This window comes from Prinia subflava, chromosome 14, assembly GCF_021018805.1.
Source record: "Prinia subflava isolate CZ2003 ecotype Zambia chromosome 14, Cam_Psub_1.2, whole genome shotgun sequence".
Classification (NCBI taxonomy): domain Eukaryota; kingdom Metazoa; phylum Chordata; class Aves; order Passeriformes; family Cisticolidae; genus Prinia; species Prinia subflava.
In genome coordinates this window covers 11,536,887-11,552,320 of record NC_086260.1, presented here as the reverse complement: position 1 = coordinate 11,552,320, position 15,434 = coordinate 11,536,887, and the positions used below count along the sequence as shown (strand labels likewise).

Here is a 15,434-nt window from a genome sequence, read left to right as displayed (position 1 = left end):
TTCTTGAAACAAATTTAATTTCTCCTCCTGCATGCACATGCCCATGACTAGGCTACTTACACCCTCCATTTTTCATTGTCCAGAAATACTTGGAGTGGTGAGGTTTTTTTCAGCTTTGAACATCTCATTCCATTACCAAGAAGCATTGTGAATATGCTCTGAGCACTGTGATGGCATCACTTCTGTTACCTCCAAGCAGAGCATCCGAGCATTGCTGGCTCTGACACATAAACACAACTGGCATGAAAAGCTTCCAGGAGTACTCTCGTGTTTGTGCGCTTGTTTTACTCTGCAGAAGCACAAACACCAGTGAAAGCCTAAATGGAGAGGAACATATGCAAACTGAACTTCATTGTGGCAACAGCTAATTCTCTTTTAAATTCCAGGTATTATCTTCAGAATTCTTTTTTTGCATCCTCCCCAGTTCCTATCCAAGTATCCAATGTCCACGGCTTCCTAAAACATGGTGGCAGATGCCATTCTGATAGGAAACCAGAAATTCCTTCCTGATCCAGCAGATGACATCATACCTCTGAAATGAAAGATCAAATCCAATCCAGCTACCTGTCCATTTCCAGAGTGCCTATCAATTAGCATTAAACACTAATTTGATTAAATCAGTATGTTGAAATTTTATTTGATTCCACCTAAGGACTGTAATTCTCCTTGCACGTTCTCTGTAAACCACTAATTTTCCAATGGAATGGGAAAACACAGGTTGGGATTTGGAGGCTAGTTCTTCTACTTGTTAACATGTGAGCTTAAAACCGCAGTAAAAAATAAATCTGTGCAACTTGGTAGAATGAGACTTGCCAGTTTAAGAGAAAACAGCTTTCTACAGAATAACCCAGATGGGGGAAAAGAAGTATACTTTTAATTCTGAAACCTGAAGTGTTCTTTGAGGGAAAATGAATACATTTTAGCCTTAAAGGGATCATAGACTGCAATTATATAATTCTTGTCAACTGATGTTAAAGATAGGCTGGAAAGAATGTATGCTGAGGCCCTGCAATAAAATGAGCTCCTTTACTCCTTTCAAATGTTTGCAAGCCTTGGAGGTTATCCAAAGGTCGAACACAGGAAAAGTCTTGGTGAACAGAAAACATAATCATGAGCTTTTTTAATACGGGCTCTTTTTGTAATAAAATAAAATTATGGTAAGGGAAGGGAGGGTGGGCTCTGTCTCCTCAGATCTAAGGCCAGGGGGGCTGAGTTTTAATCAGAGGCTGCTGTTCTCTCCTCCTTTCTCCTCCCCAGGCTGTCAATGTACAGAGAGAGAAGCCAGCAGAGGTGCACAGGCACTGCAGAGGGGCAAAGGCACAGGTCTGCACTGAAACCCTTTGGCTTTGCTGCAATGCAAGTACATATTTCCTAAGAGGGAGATGGATCTTCATGGCCAGCCAGCTTGCACAGGGAAGCAGCAGATCCTCCTCAACACCTTCCTAACCTGGGGCATGTTGGAGGACAGCTTCATACAATGCTGGAACTAATGTGTTGCCCCTTCTGGGGTGCACCAGAACAAATGGCATGTTTCCCAAAGAAACACCCCTGGAAGCTGGAAGTAAGGTATATTGAGAATATCACATCCAGCTGCTACTACACAGGAGTTTAAAGGTGGGTTGTCAATATACTCATGGATTTTGGGGTGGAATCCAGGGCTGCAGTCTTTACTCTTTCCAAAAGTGATAGGGCTTTAGTTGTGACCACCTGCAGTCAGGGAGCTGCTTTCTGTTTGACTTGGAGTACCTGGAGACACTGCCTGGTTACCCCACCTGGGCTATGGCCACAAGTCACACACAAGCACTTGAATCATCTCCTGCATTTGGTTCAGAACTTTTCTATCCAGATACAGATTTGACCCCATACCCTCTGTCTGCTAAATGCAAACCTGGAGCAGCAAACCATGAAGTATCTGGAGGGAATTCATGAAGTGGACATTTGCTGAAGGCATCAGGCACCATCACTCTCCATCAGAAAACCATGAGACACCCACCAAGAGTTGCTTTCTTCTAATCCCACACTCTGTAACACTTTATACTATTTATCTCTTATGGTGACTGCTCCATCATCCAGCTGTTGCTACAAATCTGTCTTACCCGTACCTCACAGGCTGAGAAAACAATTTTACAACACACAATATTTTTTTCTCTCAAAAATTAAAAATCTGTTTTAATGATCTAACTGTACTGCCTGGGGAATGTCATTCATGCTGACAAGTCCACCAGTGTTTTGAAGTTACTTTTTCCTGTTTCTTGAATTTCTTCTGGACTTCCTCTGGCATCGCACCATTATCAGTGTGGTTGGAGACACCTTTCCCATTCTATGCTTCATATGAATAAATATAATTAGGGGGAAAAAAGGGAAAAGAACATACCTACCATTCCTATCATAGCAAGAAACCTACTTCAGAGCTGGAGAGAGTTGGAGTAATGTGGATTGACTGGTAAATGCACCTGCTTTTTTAGGATTTGAAGCGGTTTCACATTAGCAGTGCTCCCATGGACCATCTCTCAGCCTACAGACATGAAAACTTGACTGCATATTTAATGTAAATTTAAGCCTTGAGGATGTCCTGTGCAGGGCCAGGAGGTGACTTTTGATGATCTTAGTGGGTCACTTGCAACTCAGGATATTCTAAGATTCCATAAAAGTATTTTTTATGTCATTTCATGCCTGTAGTGTGTTTTCTGTTATGAACAGCACATTTTGTTCTCCCTCATCTTTGAAGAATAGATGCAGAGCTGCCTTTCACAAAGCCAGGAGACAAAGATCTTTGACAGACCCTCAACACTATTGCATGCAGAATTACCATATATTTATTTTTAATAGTACAGTGAGTCACAAAAGAGTTGTGATTGGCAGCCCTATTGCATTCCAGGAATGATAGTACAAGCCTCCCATTAGGAGGTATGACCTCTCCATTTCATTTCATCTCTTCCTCTTTCATCCAATCCTCTTCTTGCTGAGAGGTGTTCCATGGCTTTATCCACATGTTCTTCCTCTTCTCTTTAAGCTGAAAAGTCAAGGGAAGAAATACATGAGCACTGGAAAAGCCACTATAAAGCCAAGGGCTCATTATAAAAATAAAGGTACACATTCACAGGCTGATTTAGAGAGTTGTTTTGGCATGTACCTAAATGCAGCAGATCTCCACAAGATGTAAAAATGCGCTAAAACTCAGACTCCAAAACTCAAAAAGACATTGAGAAGCCCTTCCTCCATGAAGCCACTTGCCCAAGCTAAGAGATAAGTCAAGATATCCTAGAGAAATTCCACATGCTCAGGACAGCTCTTGGGCCCAAGAAACTGTGATAGCAGTAAGCTAACCCTGCACACCAAAATTAAATCAGAGCCTAGGAAGATGAGATCCAGTTTTTTTTCAGAGCAGAAAATGGATGCTCAGTGGTGCTGCAGGCAGGCAGCTCTTCAAATGAGCTGCACACATGGGAACAAACATGTCCAAAGGCCTCACACCCAAAGGGAAGCTGTTGGGTGCTGAACACAGCTGAAAATCTGGCACTCAGAGTGGGCACTGAACCTATGCAAATCCAACCCCCATCCCTGCTGAAAATCTGTCACCACATCATCAGTGTTAGGAGACGAGTTTTTCAAATGGGAAAAGTGTGTTTATCACCCTCAGCGAACTCACAAACAACACAAGGCATAAGTGCTCAAATGTCAAATAAAAATGCTTCTCTGCACAAACACCACGCGTGGACCCTTTTTGATCCCTAAATATGAATGCTTTAGAACAGGATGAGCATGTGGCTAGCAGGGCTGGAATGGAGAGTGCTTTGTAACCTTAACTACACCAGGCGTGATAAAATGCCCGCTATCATGAAAAAAAAGCTCATCTATAAGACAGAGGGAAACCAGATGGGAAAAGAACACAAACTCTCAGCAGAAATTTCAGGGATTTTTTTTACATTGCTTTCAATTTTTCCAAAATCAAAATCTCTTCCCAGTGCTCAGTGCCAAGTAGAAATATGGTCTGATCACCTGACGCATTCTGAGGGCAAGGCTGAAAGGTCAGGGTTAGCTCTGGTGCTGGAGCTGCAGCCTCCCATGCCATCGGGATCTGTGAGCCCAGCCCAGAGGAGCAAGTACTGCCAGGCCCTCCACCCCATCAGGCACCTGGAGCTGCAGGAGTGCCTACCTCAGCTATTGCTGACTGCAACACCTTGGCTACTTCTGATACTGCAATTCTTTCTGCTGCCCTGGCAAATGCTTCAACAACCCTTTCTGCCCCTGGGTTTTCTGATGCTCCCACCACAATCGCCGCTGCTCCTCCAGGAGTGACCACCTTCCTGCCCAGACCTGCTTCCACTAGGCTTTCTGCCTCTGGCATTGCAGCTGCTTTTTCTGCTTTTTCTGCCTCGGCTTGTGATGCTGTTGTGTCCTTCCCTGCTTCCTCTGGTGCTGTGACAGCCAGCAGCTCCATGTCCCTTGCAAGGTCATCAGCAGCCAATGCAGCAGGAGGACCCTTCCTTCCCTGAAGACAGCACAGTTGTAGACCTGGGTGGAACCTGTTGGTAGAAAGAGAGTGTGAAGCAGCACAACTGTAAAGAAATGTGTTTTCTGGTGTCACTACAAATGGACCAGCGACAGGTCCTGAAGCCAGCAAGGACTGCTTTCCCATGTCCTGCCTTGTCCACAGCAGCCCAGAACAAGAGACTGGGACTCGCAGCACTTGTGTAGTAGCACAGCTTTGACTGTCATATCCCAGCCTCACATTCTCTTGTGGGTAGCAGCCACTTTTGCAGTCTTGGACTGAGGCCAAGCTCCCAGTGTAACGCAAAACATCTCAATGCCTCATATCATGTGATTTGTGTAGCAAAAAAGAGAATAAAAAGAAGGCTGACTCTTTCCCAAGATACATTTTTCCTTAATATTCCAGGAAAAAACCCCAACATTCTTTACAGAGAAAACAGCGTAAAACCTATGGAACACGCAAGTCAAAGTGTTTTTTCAAATTGTCATAGTCTCCTATGAAAAGAATCTGAGGGTCATGCCCACAGGTCGGGAATAGCAGGCTTGGGTCAGACAGACATGGTGTGTCTTGTCCCAGAGTTTCTGCTGATGCATCTCACTCCTGGCCTGCACCAGCCTCCCTGCTGCAGTCTGTGCTCCCCGTACACATTTTGGCTGTTTGGCTTCAAAATCTCTTCAGTCACACTAAGTTTTCAACTGGCATGTTTGTCCCATGCCATGGGAGATACAGGTACAGAAATTTTGACAATTCAGCTATCTTTTCTGGTAAATACACAAGGGACATTGGTAGAAGAGATCCATAACTATTTAATATGCATGTATTAATCAACTTTTGTATTAGAAAGATCCTCTAACAAGTGTAGCTGTTATCAGGTCAAAATATATCTTGCAGTGAAGTAAATGAGTAATTTCCATAACAAACTGTGAGAGGTGGTGTACTGTAGATGCTGCTGCTCCTCCCTGTTGATACCTACTCCAGTCTATAAGTCAGGACAAGTCTGAGAGGTGATGCTGGAAGGACTAAATTGTATGAGTTTGCAGTACGAGTTAAGGAGTCAGAAAAAACCATTGAATCTGCTCATACCCACTGACTTGGGCAGAAAAAAAAATCACCATTTGATTAATTCCTGCATGTTTTGTCCCATCTCTCTTACAGAGACCAACACAAGCACCCAATTAACACACACGTAACTTTTGGCTTTTACTACAAAGCAATAAAAAGAGATTTCTGGAGCATGGAGGCATCCTCATGCTGGCTGTAACCCTGCCAGCACAACACCAGGGTTTGGCACAGCTCACAACCCCCTGCACACCTCCACAGGCTGTCCCAAGAAAAAGAAAAGTAACACTTGACAGATGTGCTGAGAAACTGAGATCGGTGAGCACATGGAGGACACTGGCTGTTCCGAGCTCACACGTGCTCCATAAACTACTGGCACGAACTTGGGCAGGCCTGATGAAATAGTGATGACACCACCGTTCAATGCTGCTTAGCATCAGTAATTAAAAAAAGAAGAGGAAAAAGAAGGTGGAGAGATATGAAAGGACAGGATGGAATAAACAAGAAGTGCTAGGGTTGAAAAAAAGACAATAGTAGAGAAAAAAGGTAAAAGGAGAGCAGAGAAGGTAGAGATGAAAAAGTGGAGAGGAGGGAAATGGGATATGGATTGTCACTGCTGAGTGTTGTGCCCAACTGCACTTAGAGAGAAGACGGGGCCCGAAAGCCACCTGAAGTGTCCTGTCACACACACCTACATCCTTGTGGACACAAGTCAGTCACTTGCTCACTAAACAAGTTACCTGCATATCTGCTTCATTAAATAGTAACCCTGTAGGTCTGCTGACAAGAACATACTTCTCTCTCCTTTGGTAATTAGCCCTGAAGGCTGGTCATGCTCACTGGCCATGAAACACTGCAACAAGCAGCCTTTTCATGACTCAAGCTTACCTTTGTCCCTGTCTGTCCCCGTCAGGCTAGTAAAGGCAGGCACGATACCCACCTGACACTGGTGCTCCCTGGTTGCATTCATGCTCTCACCCCGACCAGAGGGTGCTGGCGTCTCTCAACAGGACAGATATGAGCTTGCTGGGACAGTCATGACCGTAGAAACCAGGAATATTCAGCCTTTTCCTTCTGCTTGGAAAAAACCCAAGGGCAGACTCAGGAGCAGCAATTTGTTGCCAGTCAGCTTGAGACAGCTGCAATTTGATATGCTGGGAAGAGGAAGGGCCTTACAAGGCTCCAGGCATACACGAGAGAAGCGCAGGGTTTTGTGTCAGGAGCTGGACAGGAACTGGAGGCTCAGCGCTTCTGCAGTGGCTGGGTACACTGTTTTCTCAGCAAACCTGAAACTGGGGCTGAGCTTTCTCTCACTTTTTGCTACCAAGGGCAGAACTTTGCAGGCACAGCTCTAGCTCCAATCTGACATAGTCATAAGAGCAGTAAGAGACCCAAACCTATTTTAACAAACGTAAAATTCCTGCCAAAGTTCCTGCAAAGTGGGTTAAGTTAAGCAAAAGCTGACATAAACTCAGTGTAAGGGATTAAAATGGGTTTGGAATTTTTGGGTTTTGTTTTTCTAAATTACTTTTCTTGTCAAAAAACAAAGGAGGCAGATTACTTACACTTACCCCTTTCAAACTCATTAGGAGCCTGAAAAGAAGCATGCATAGCCCAAAGCTTTAGCTTTATGATCACATTTCCCCTCCAAAGTATTTTGGAGATAAATTCCAGGCACTTCAGCCTGGAGAACTTCACTGGAGAACAGTGCTAAGATTAAAACCAAACATATTGCCAGTAATTCCTGGCAGCCTGTTTCAGCAGTGAGACCATGGACATGGGAGTGAACCTTCACCTGTGCTCTGACTCAAGATAAAACCTTGAGTGAATCCCACCTGCTTCTCTGGCCTGCCATACTCTGCAGGGGCAATGACTGAGAATTAGCAAAGGTTATTCCTTATTTTATGGTGTCTGAAGTCTGGTCTCTACAAGCCTGTTTTTTCAGGAAGCTTGCTGCCTGTCTGCACAGTTTTTGTATATGTACATATTAGCATTTTGACCCACTTGCATAGGGGTCAATTTCATCTCCTAACCTCCATTTTAACCTCATAAATTGCCTCCAAGCCACCAGAACATTACTCTGCTGTTCCCCCAGGAGAACAGACTGGCAGGATTCTGGATCAAGCCACCACTCAGCTGCACTGTACTGTCAAAGTCCACCACCCTCTGCCCAGCTCACTCCAAAACTGGACCTGCATTGATCCCAACCTGACCTCCTTTTCCCAACCACTTGCACACCTGGCTCAAGGCTGCTATGTAGGTAAACTCCCTTGTGCTATACAAGCCATGTTCCTTCCACCAGAGACCATTTCAAGGTCTGTTTTCTGCTCTGCAACAATTCTTTCCATGCAGAGACACAGTTTGCAAAGCCCATTTTTAAAAACCTCTCCCACCATTTAGCACTCATCTAATCTGCCCCCAGCCCAATTGTTTATGTTTGACTAATGTTCATTGCTTCAAAATAAATTTAGAGCTAATGCTGCGTCTACCAAATAAATGTTTGATGGAATGACATCAAAATAAAAACAGACAGAAAAAAGTATTTTCCTTTGATATGCTGACCACATTGTACAAAACTCACTATTATAAGACTCAGGTTGCTTAGAATTTTGCCAGACTTTTATCCTTTGAATTAAAGCTTTTGATGCTGGTTGTCTGCCCTGGTGGAATTCAGGGTGAAAATTTCAGGTAATGCAGTTCATCCATTACAGGAAAGTTTTTAACCCTGGTTATAAAAAGAGAAAAACAAACAACTGATATCTCATGCAAGGTTTTGGTTGAATAGTCTCAGTGCTATCATTTTGAGCTCTGCTTTAAATTTTGGCAGGAAGGTCATAATGATGTCATGGAATAATTTTTTTGCAGGAAGGGTAATGCACCTTTGGCCAAGCTGTGAGCTTCTGAAAAATCAATTTTTATATGCTCTGTAGTGATTTGTGATAGGCAGCAAAAATATTTTCCAAAGTCCTGATTTCACAATCTAAATATTCTTTTTGTGCAGTTTTGTTTTTCTTTAATGTAATCTATAAAAATAGCTAGTGACCTTTAGTGACATCTAAACAGGCTCCCAGTTTCTTTCCATGGTTTGAAGCCTTAAACAATAGTCCCAAAGAAATGACTCAGTACCACACACACATATACTTGATGCCTGGGAAATTGCTGGTTGTTGGTCAAAACAAGGAGATTCACACAGCTCCAATGCATGACAGGTTCAGGGAATTTGGGGAACTCAAGGCATCGAAGGCCTGAGATGCAGGAAAGCCAACATTCCTCCAGCTACCACTCTGCACTCCAAGCAGTGTGAGGATGTCCATGAGTTTTGAGTGAAAGATAATGAGGGTAAAAAACCTTTTGGAATTCCATGGGACATTGTGGCTCCACTCACTAAGCTGCCGGCACAACACTTTCCATGTGCTGACCTCCCAACTTCTTAGTACAGGCTGCTGAAGTCTTTCAGTGTGGCAGAGGGGAGGATTTGTGCTCCCAAATCAGTGTATTCCTATATTAGAGCAGGAGCATTAAATTACCCTCGTTCTTAAAGAAGGAGAAAATTTCAGAATCCTATTAGGCAAAATTCACCTGACACTAGCTTTTAACATGTTTATGTATAATCTCAGACAGAAAGGAACATTTTGACAGCTCAGCTGGTGGAACTGTTGCCTTTAGACCACAAGCAACATATGTGAAACCTGAGAGAGTAAATCTGCAGGTTTCTGAATAAGTCAGGATTCTGGAAGTGGGATCAGCCTTCTGACTGATAGTCACAATATGGCAACCACCAGTGTCCAAGACAGTGGGCAGTTTGCAATGAATTATGTTGTTGCTCTGAAACCCCTGTGTCCTAAGGACTTCCTTTCTATGTATCTGCCAAAGCTGCTATTTACCCAACATAGTCATAGCATTGGGTCATTAAACAATACTGATGGCAATGCCCAGAGAATTCCAAGCACCTATTGTACTATCACTGAATTCCTCCTTTGATCACCATGGTCAGAAATATCTGATTTTTATCACCCTTTAATAGCTCCCAAACAACTTTAAGAAGTTACCACAATGCTCATGGTAGAACCTTTGTCAGACCAGGCTAATAATTGACAAATCCAGAACAGCAGATCTCACTAGCTCCCCACTGTCAGTCATATATGACCTTCTCCATGAGTTTGAAACCCCAGGGACAGGGTCTGAGCTTCCATGTTGAAGATTACTCTGCCTGTGTAAAAGCAAAAAGAGCTGTAAATGTAGAAGCCTTTTCTCCAGCTTTCTGCAAAAGCCCACAGAGATAATTAGGGAATAAAATTTGAAGTGCATTTGAGTAATCTCAGGACACACACTCCTAAGCATGAAATAGGAACATTTGCGGACATGTTACTAGATCACTCAAGAGAAATACCTCTTTCTGATGCTTAAGACCCAATAAGACTCTTCCTTGTACAATTCTGCCACCCTTCACCTGTGTACCAGACCATGCTTACAAATAATCAGGCAACACCTCCCAGTCACTGTTACGACTTAGAGATACCTACTTTCACCATCTTCCCCTCACGAAGGTGGTCTAATTCACACATATCTAACCACAAGCAGCTGCTTATTCAGTATATGGTTAGCACTGACAGCTTCTGGTTCAGATTTGGAGGGCTCATGTGCCTCAAAGTTTGCCTGAGCTCCCCAACCATGCTGCTCCATCTAATAAAAGACACTATCTCTACCTACAAGCCTTGTCCAGCAGTAATCAGAGAAATGAATCTTGTCTGATTCCAAAATTTGTCAGCTAAAAGGAAATTAAAACCCAGTGCTCTGATGAATGCTTCTGAAAACAAAATGGTCAAAAGAAAGGAATCTGAAATCAAGTTTATAAATTATAGAAGTTAATATTATTTTACAAATCCCTGTTTTCTGGATGCCGCTAATGTTGCTCTTGAGAAGCTTATTCTTGAAACCTAGGAAACTCTCAAGAATCAAAAACACTGGAAGTGAGTTTAGGACCAAGACTTCTCTTGGTGAAGGAGACATACATCAATACCCATGATGGCTTGTTTAGGTGAAAACAAAAAGGGTTATCCTTGGATTTGGATTTATTCTTTGAAACTAATGAAGATTATAACCCAGTTGCAACATATTTAATGAATCATAATAAGCAGATGACAAATTTGCAACAGCCATTTGAAGAGGAAGAATTTTTAGGTAATCATAAATTATGTAATTAAATTATTAATGGTCTAATTTGTAGGTAGTCAAAACATGGCAATAATACATACTAACAACATGTTTAATCCAGCTCCATAATGTGCAGTTGTAACCCCATGTTCAGATAAGAATTTCTCTCTTTATTACCTTCCTGATGATCTACAGCCTGGAAATTCCCAGACTGACACAGAAGCACCAGGCATTATCTAGAGGCAATACAGTGGATTCAAGAGACAGCTGTACAGTATATTGGCCAATTGGGGTGACTTTCTAAAGGGTTAAACAATAATGGGAATTTACAAGACTTGCATGTTCCTGAGGAGTAAGAAAAAAAAGGAAAAATCACATATGTCTAAATGAAACTTTTAGAGTGGGCGTGTTCATGTAAGATACCTGGGAAAGATGAAATAAAAAGTGTAGCTTGCATTCAATTAAAAAAAAAATCTTTATTTGATACTTAAAACCACTGAGTTCTAAAACACTGAAGTGTTATTTAATGACCACTATGGCAGTGTAACAGCCAGATGCAAGCTGTTCTGAGCTGTCCAAACTCAGGTTCCCAGGGGTGATGCTCTGCATGACACAAACACTCCTAGCAACGAGTCTGACAGTCAGAGTCAACAGAGCAGCTCCACAATGTTTGAGTCCTTGACTCAGCACACAGCAAGGCACAACATCCATCTCCTCTTGCTCTGGGTGGGACAGAGGGGTCGAACTCCCCTTCAAAGCAGCCTTATGTTACACTATCCACTAAACTGTATCCATGGCTCTCTGGAGTGGCTCACAGAGCTGCTCTTGGGCTCTGTCTCTTCCTACTGAAGCCACTGAGCATCTTGTAAGGAGCAAATGGGAAAAGACCTTGCATTATGCTTATGCTATATGGCAACATAGTCCATATAGAGCATGCATATAGAATAATTGAACCTTTTCCACAAAGCATCTGTCTCAGGCTTAGAAACCAATGTGTCTTCACTAATTAGCCAATATAAAGATTGAGTTACTAAGGAACAAGTACCCATTCTCTCAGGGAAACCTTTATAGCATATATGGATGTACCAAGCTTTTTGTCTGGTGAGCTCTAATTACTGAAAACCACACAGATGCAAGTAGCCAGACCGTGCTCAGCCTCTCAGAGGGACACTTGAAAAGCTCTCTTCTAATCACCACACTGCATCAGAGAAGCACAATTAGAAAAATTCAAGCAAATCCTTTCTAGTTTCTCAAAGGAAACTCTTATCCAATCCTACCATCTACTCAGAGATTCTGTTTTTGAAGGAAAAGGACTTGCCTCCCATCACAAAGTTTCCTCCAGCATCTGAGCTGAGCCAAGTGCAAATGAAACCTTGAACCTATGCCCAGAATGATCATCAAGAACTGAAACTTTTGTATTAGGACAATGTAAAATATGCCAATAAAATTTCTTTACTGCAAGTCCTGTTCTGATGTATAAATCTTGCCTCACATCCCTCCCAGTCTAGCTAAAACCTGGGCTGTGCAAAAACCCCAGGGAAACCCCACTCACTGTATTTCTGACACAAGCCAGGGAGCAGTTGAAATTACAAAAGACAGTTCTCAGATCAAAGAGACCCACCTCAATTTGCATGAACTTTTATATAAACACCAAAAAAAAGTTGAAAGTTCACTGAGGGACTCTTTTCTGCAATCACTCTCACACAAATCTTATATTTGCTATTTGTCTTGAAGGATGGTAAGGTCTTAGGGCAGGCATTACCACTTCCTCTGCATTAGTAAAATACCCACCATCAACCTTTGGTTCTAAATGGAGCCTGTGAGTCCTGCCACAGTATAAATAGAATTCGTAACCTATCCAATCCCTAACACAACTTCATGAAGACCCTCCTCTCCTCTATCCATGCTGCTCTAAGTTACTGAGGTGAAATTTAGTGAGGTTAGAATGTGAAATTGGCTCATGCATGCTGTGTCGAAATGATCAGAGATGGGAAACAAGACACATAACCAGGACATATCAGAGTAAAACTGAAAAATTTACAATAGAACTCATCTCTCTCTCATTCCTCCTTTAATCACCAGATGCTCTCCATTCAACTACCTGCTATCCTCTCTGAGATTTAAATTAGGCACATAGTACTCCCAGAGATATGATCACAGCACAGAAATGTTATAGGAGAAATACATTTTTGCCTTTGCATCCTACAACTGGTAAGAGATATGAAAAGAACTAAAAATCCTGTGATGACAAGCTGGCTTCGGGCACCCTAACTAAGAGTTCAGAAATCTCACTATTTCCCTTGTATTAGAGAGAGCAGCTTCACAAAGAGTCAAACCCTAGATTATCTTCAGGGTTATTGTGAGGTGACTGCAAAGCTTTCTCATCAGGCTGCCAGTGGGGGAGACAAAAAAAAGCTTTCTGAATTAGGCACTTATCATTTATACCCCACTACAATCCAAAATGAAAAATTACTTGCTCCAGATTTGATAGAATAAAGCATCTTGAGATGCCACAGAAGTACCCAATTTTCAATGAAGACATTAAACCTAAGATTCAAATAAAGGAATAATTACGTTGCTTTTGCTTTGCATTCTAATGTTAAAAGTGTCAATTTATAAAACTAGGTAAACCACAATTCCTAAGCAGACAGAAGCTAATTAGACCCCTTTTTGATCTTTTATTTTGCCTAGAAGCTTATTTAACAACTTTACACAAAACTCAAGGTTTTGACACACTAGTGGACTGGGGGAGAGAGGAGACCACAGAAAAGAAAACTTTTCTCTGCTGCTTGCTAAGGTGGGAGGTGGTCTCTTCCTGAAGCACACTCACTAACAGCAAGCCTGGGAAACTTTCTAGCCATAAAAACAATTGCCTCTTATTTGAGCTATCTTGATGGAGACATTAAGAATGATGATGCAGAACAAAATATGAATATCAAAGCACAAATCAAGTGGTTACAAATGCTCCAGCTCTACATGCACTATTTGTGTGTGAGAGTTACTGGTTTAGATGAAGGATCACAACAGTGAAGACCAAACAGAATGACTCCAGAGCATTGGGAGGGGTTGTCTTTACTTGCTACTGCAAATAAACTGGGCACTGGTGTTCCAGTATTCCCCAAAAGGGCTGTGGAGTGCAGAGAGAGGAGGGAGCTGCAGTTTCCTACCCGAGCAGCAACGACCTACCCTGCAGAGGAGGAGCCCAACAGGGTCTGGTGGGAGTAGGACAGGCAGTGCTGGTCAGAGCAGCAGAGCCCATCCTGTGCAATGCTGCACCAAAACAAACCTTTGAGCAAGTTGACTCCATCTTGGGGCAGCAGAAAGCATTGGACAAAATCTCCATGTCCCTTCCAGCCCTCCTTCCCATGAGGAACTGACATTAAAATAACCATGGTGACACAGAAGCCACTAGAACTTGGGCACTTGTCATTTCTGTGACCACATCACATCTCCCTCCGTTCGGTAACAGGAGAGACAGACATCCCTACTCCCAGGAACTCACCATGGCAGCAAAGTCAGGAGTGTTAAGGGCAAAAAGCTTCTTGTCCTGTCCTGAAATTGAACAGCATCATTAGACTTGAGGGACTCAGATCGTTGGGCTCATGCACACAGAGAAAAGCAAAAGACATAAACATCCTTCCCATTCATAACAACTGAGAGATCACTCCCCCTGTGGATAATCCCCGCTCTGCCTGGGCATACCAGTGGGTGTCTCTGCAATCTTTCCCAGAGGATGACAGTTTCACACCATCCACCTACATTGCAGCAGCCTTCCCACTACCCGGGTGTGATGGTCAGCCCTTAAAGTAGGAAGCCGGGCATGGAGAGGGAAGAGTAACAGAGGGGAGAGAGGGAGTGAGCTGCTTCAACAGCATAGCTGTGTCTGCACTGACATGCTCCTGTCTGCAAGCAGATCCCATCAAGCAAGTATCTGGATAAATCTGAAATAACCATAACTATCTTGATTTACTGATTCAGCTGTGTTAATCCTCTAACAAGCAAACCTGGAGCCTGGTGCAAACCTCAGTCCAATGTTAGTAACAGACCTCCAGTGTTTCCTTGTCACCACTTAACTGTCTTCAGTCTTGAGGTGGGAAAATCTGAGCTTACCTGATAGCTTAATTTGCCTAAGGTTCTTTGTTCAAGCAGGAATAAACATGCTGATGGCAGCTCTCAGGCCCCACTGAGCTTTTACAGCCTGCGCACACCCACAGCCAGGTATCACCCAGAGGATTCAGACACAGCCCTTGACTGTGGTCCTATTCTCCCACCCTAGGCTCACAACCACTAAGAAAGCTTAAAAATTTGCAAATTTCTTGAAAAATTGATCTTCCTCACCCAGTTCCAAGGCTGTCCTGGCTTGCAACTTCCTTTTCTCCTCACTGTTCTGCAGGTGCATCAGCTGAATGAAGGTTCAACAGAGGAAGGGAAGAAGGAAGTGACCAGAGGTGGTACCTGCACAGCAGCAGTTATTTCACCCTCATGCTGCACATTGCAATGTTAATGATTTCAGAGAAAAACATTTGCAAAGCTAAAAGCTTAATGTAGGAACAAAAATCAATACTGTGCTCGCTGAAGTCCCCTGATACTGTAGACTCTAAAATATCCTTCAGGTATATAGCTGTGGGTATTCCCTCCTTAATGACTGCTTGCAGATCATTAAAGACTGGACAGTACTTTAATTTATCCTCTTTATCATTCTAATATAGATCTTCCCTTTTTAAATGGT

The 15,434-nt window shown here is 42.8% G+C and overlaps 1 protein-coding gene across 2 annotated transcripts in view; it reads right to left on the bottom strand.

The window, feature by feature from the left end:
- Positions 1-2,791: 2,791 nt before the first annotated feature.
- Positions 2,792-15,434, bottom strand: part of EEFSEC (eukaryotic elongation factor, selenocysteine-tRNA specific) — a 197,426-nt gene continuing 184,783 nt past the window's right edge. Inside the window, exons 9-10 of one of the 2 annotated variants that reach the window (XM_063411299.1) lie at positions 4,157-4,526; positions 2,792-3,013 (exon numbers count right to left, since the gene is read on the bottom strand). The gene's annotated coding sequence lies outside the window, so the exon portion shown is untranslated. The remainder of the gene's footprint in view (positions 3,014-4,156; positions 4,527-15,434) is intronic. The other variant, XM_063411300.1, reaches the window with a different exon arrangement.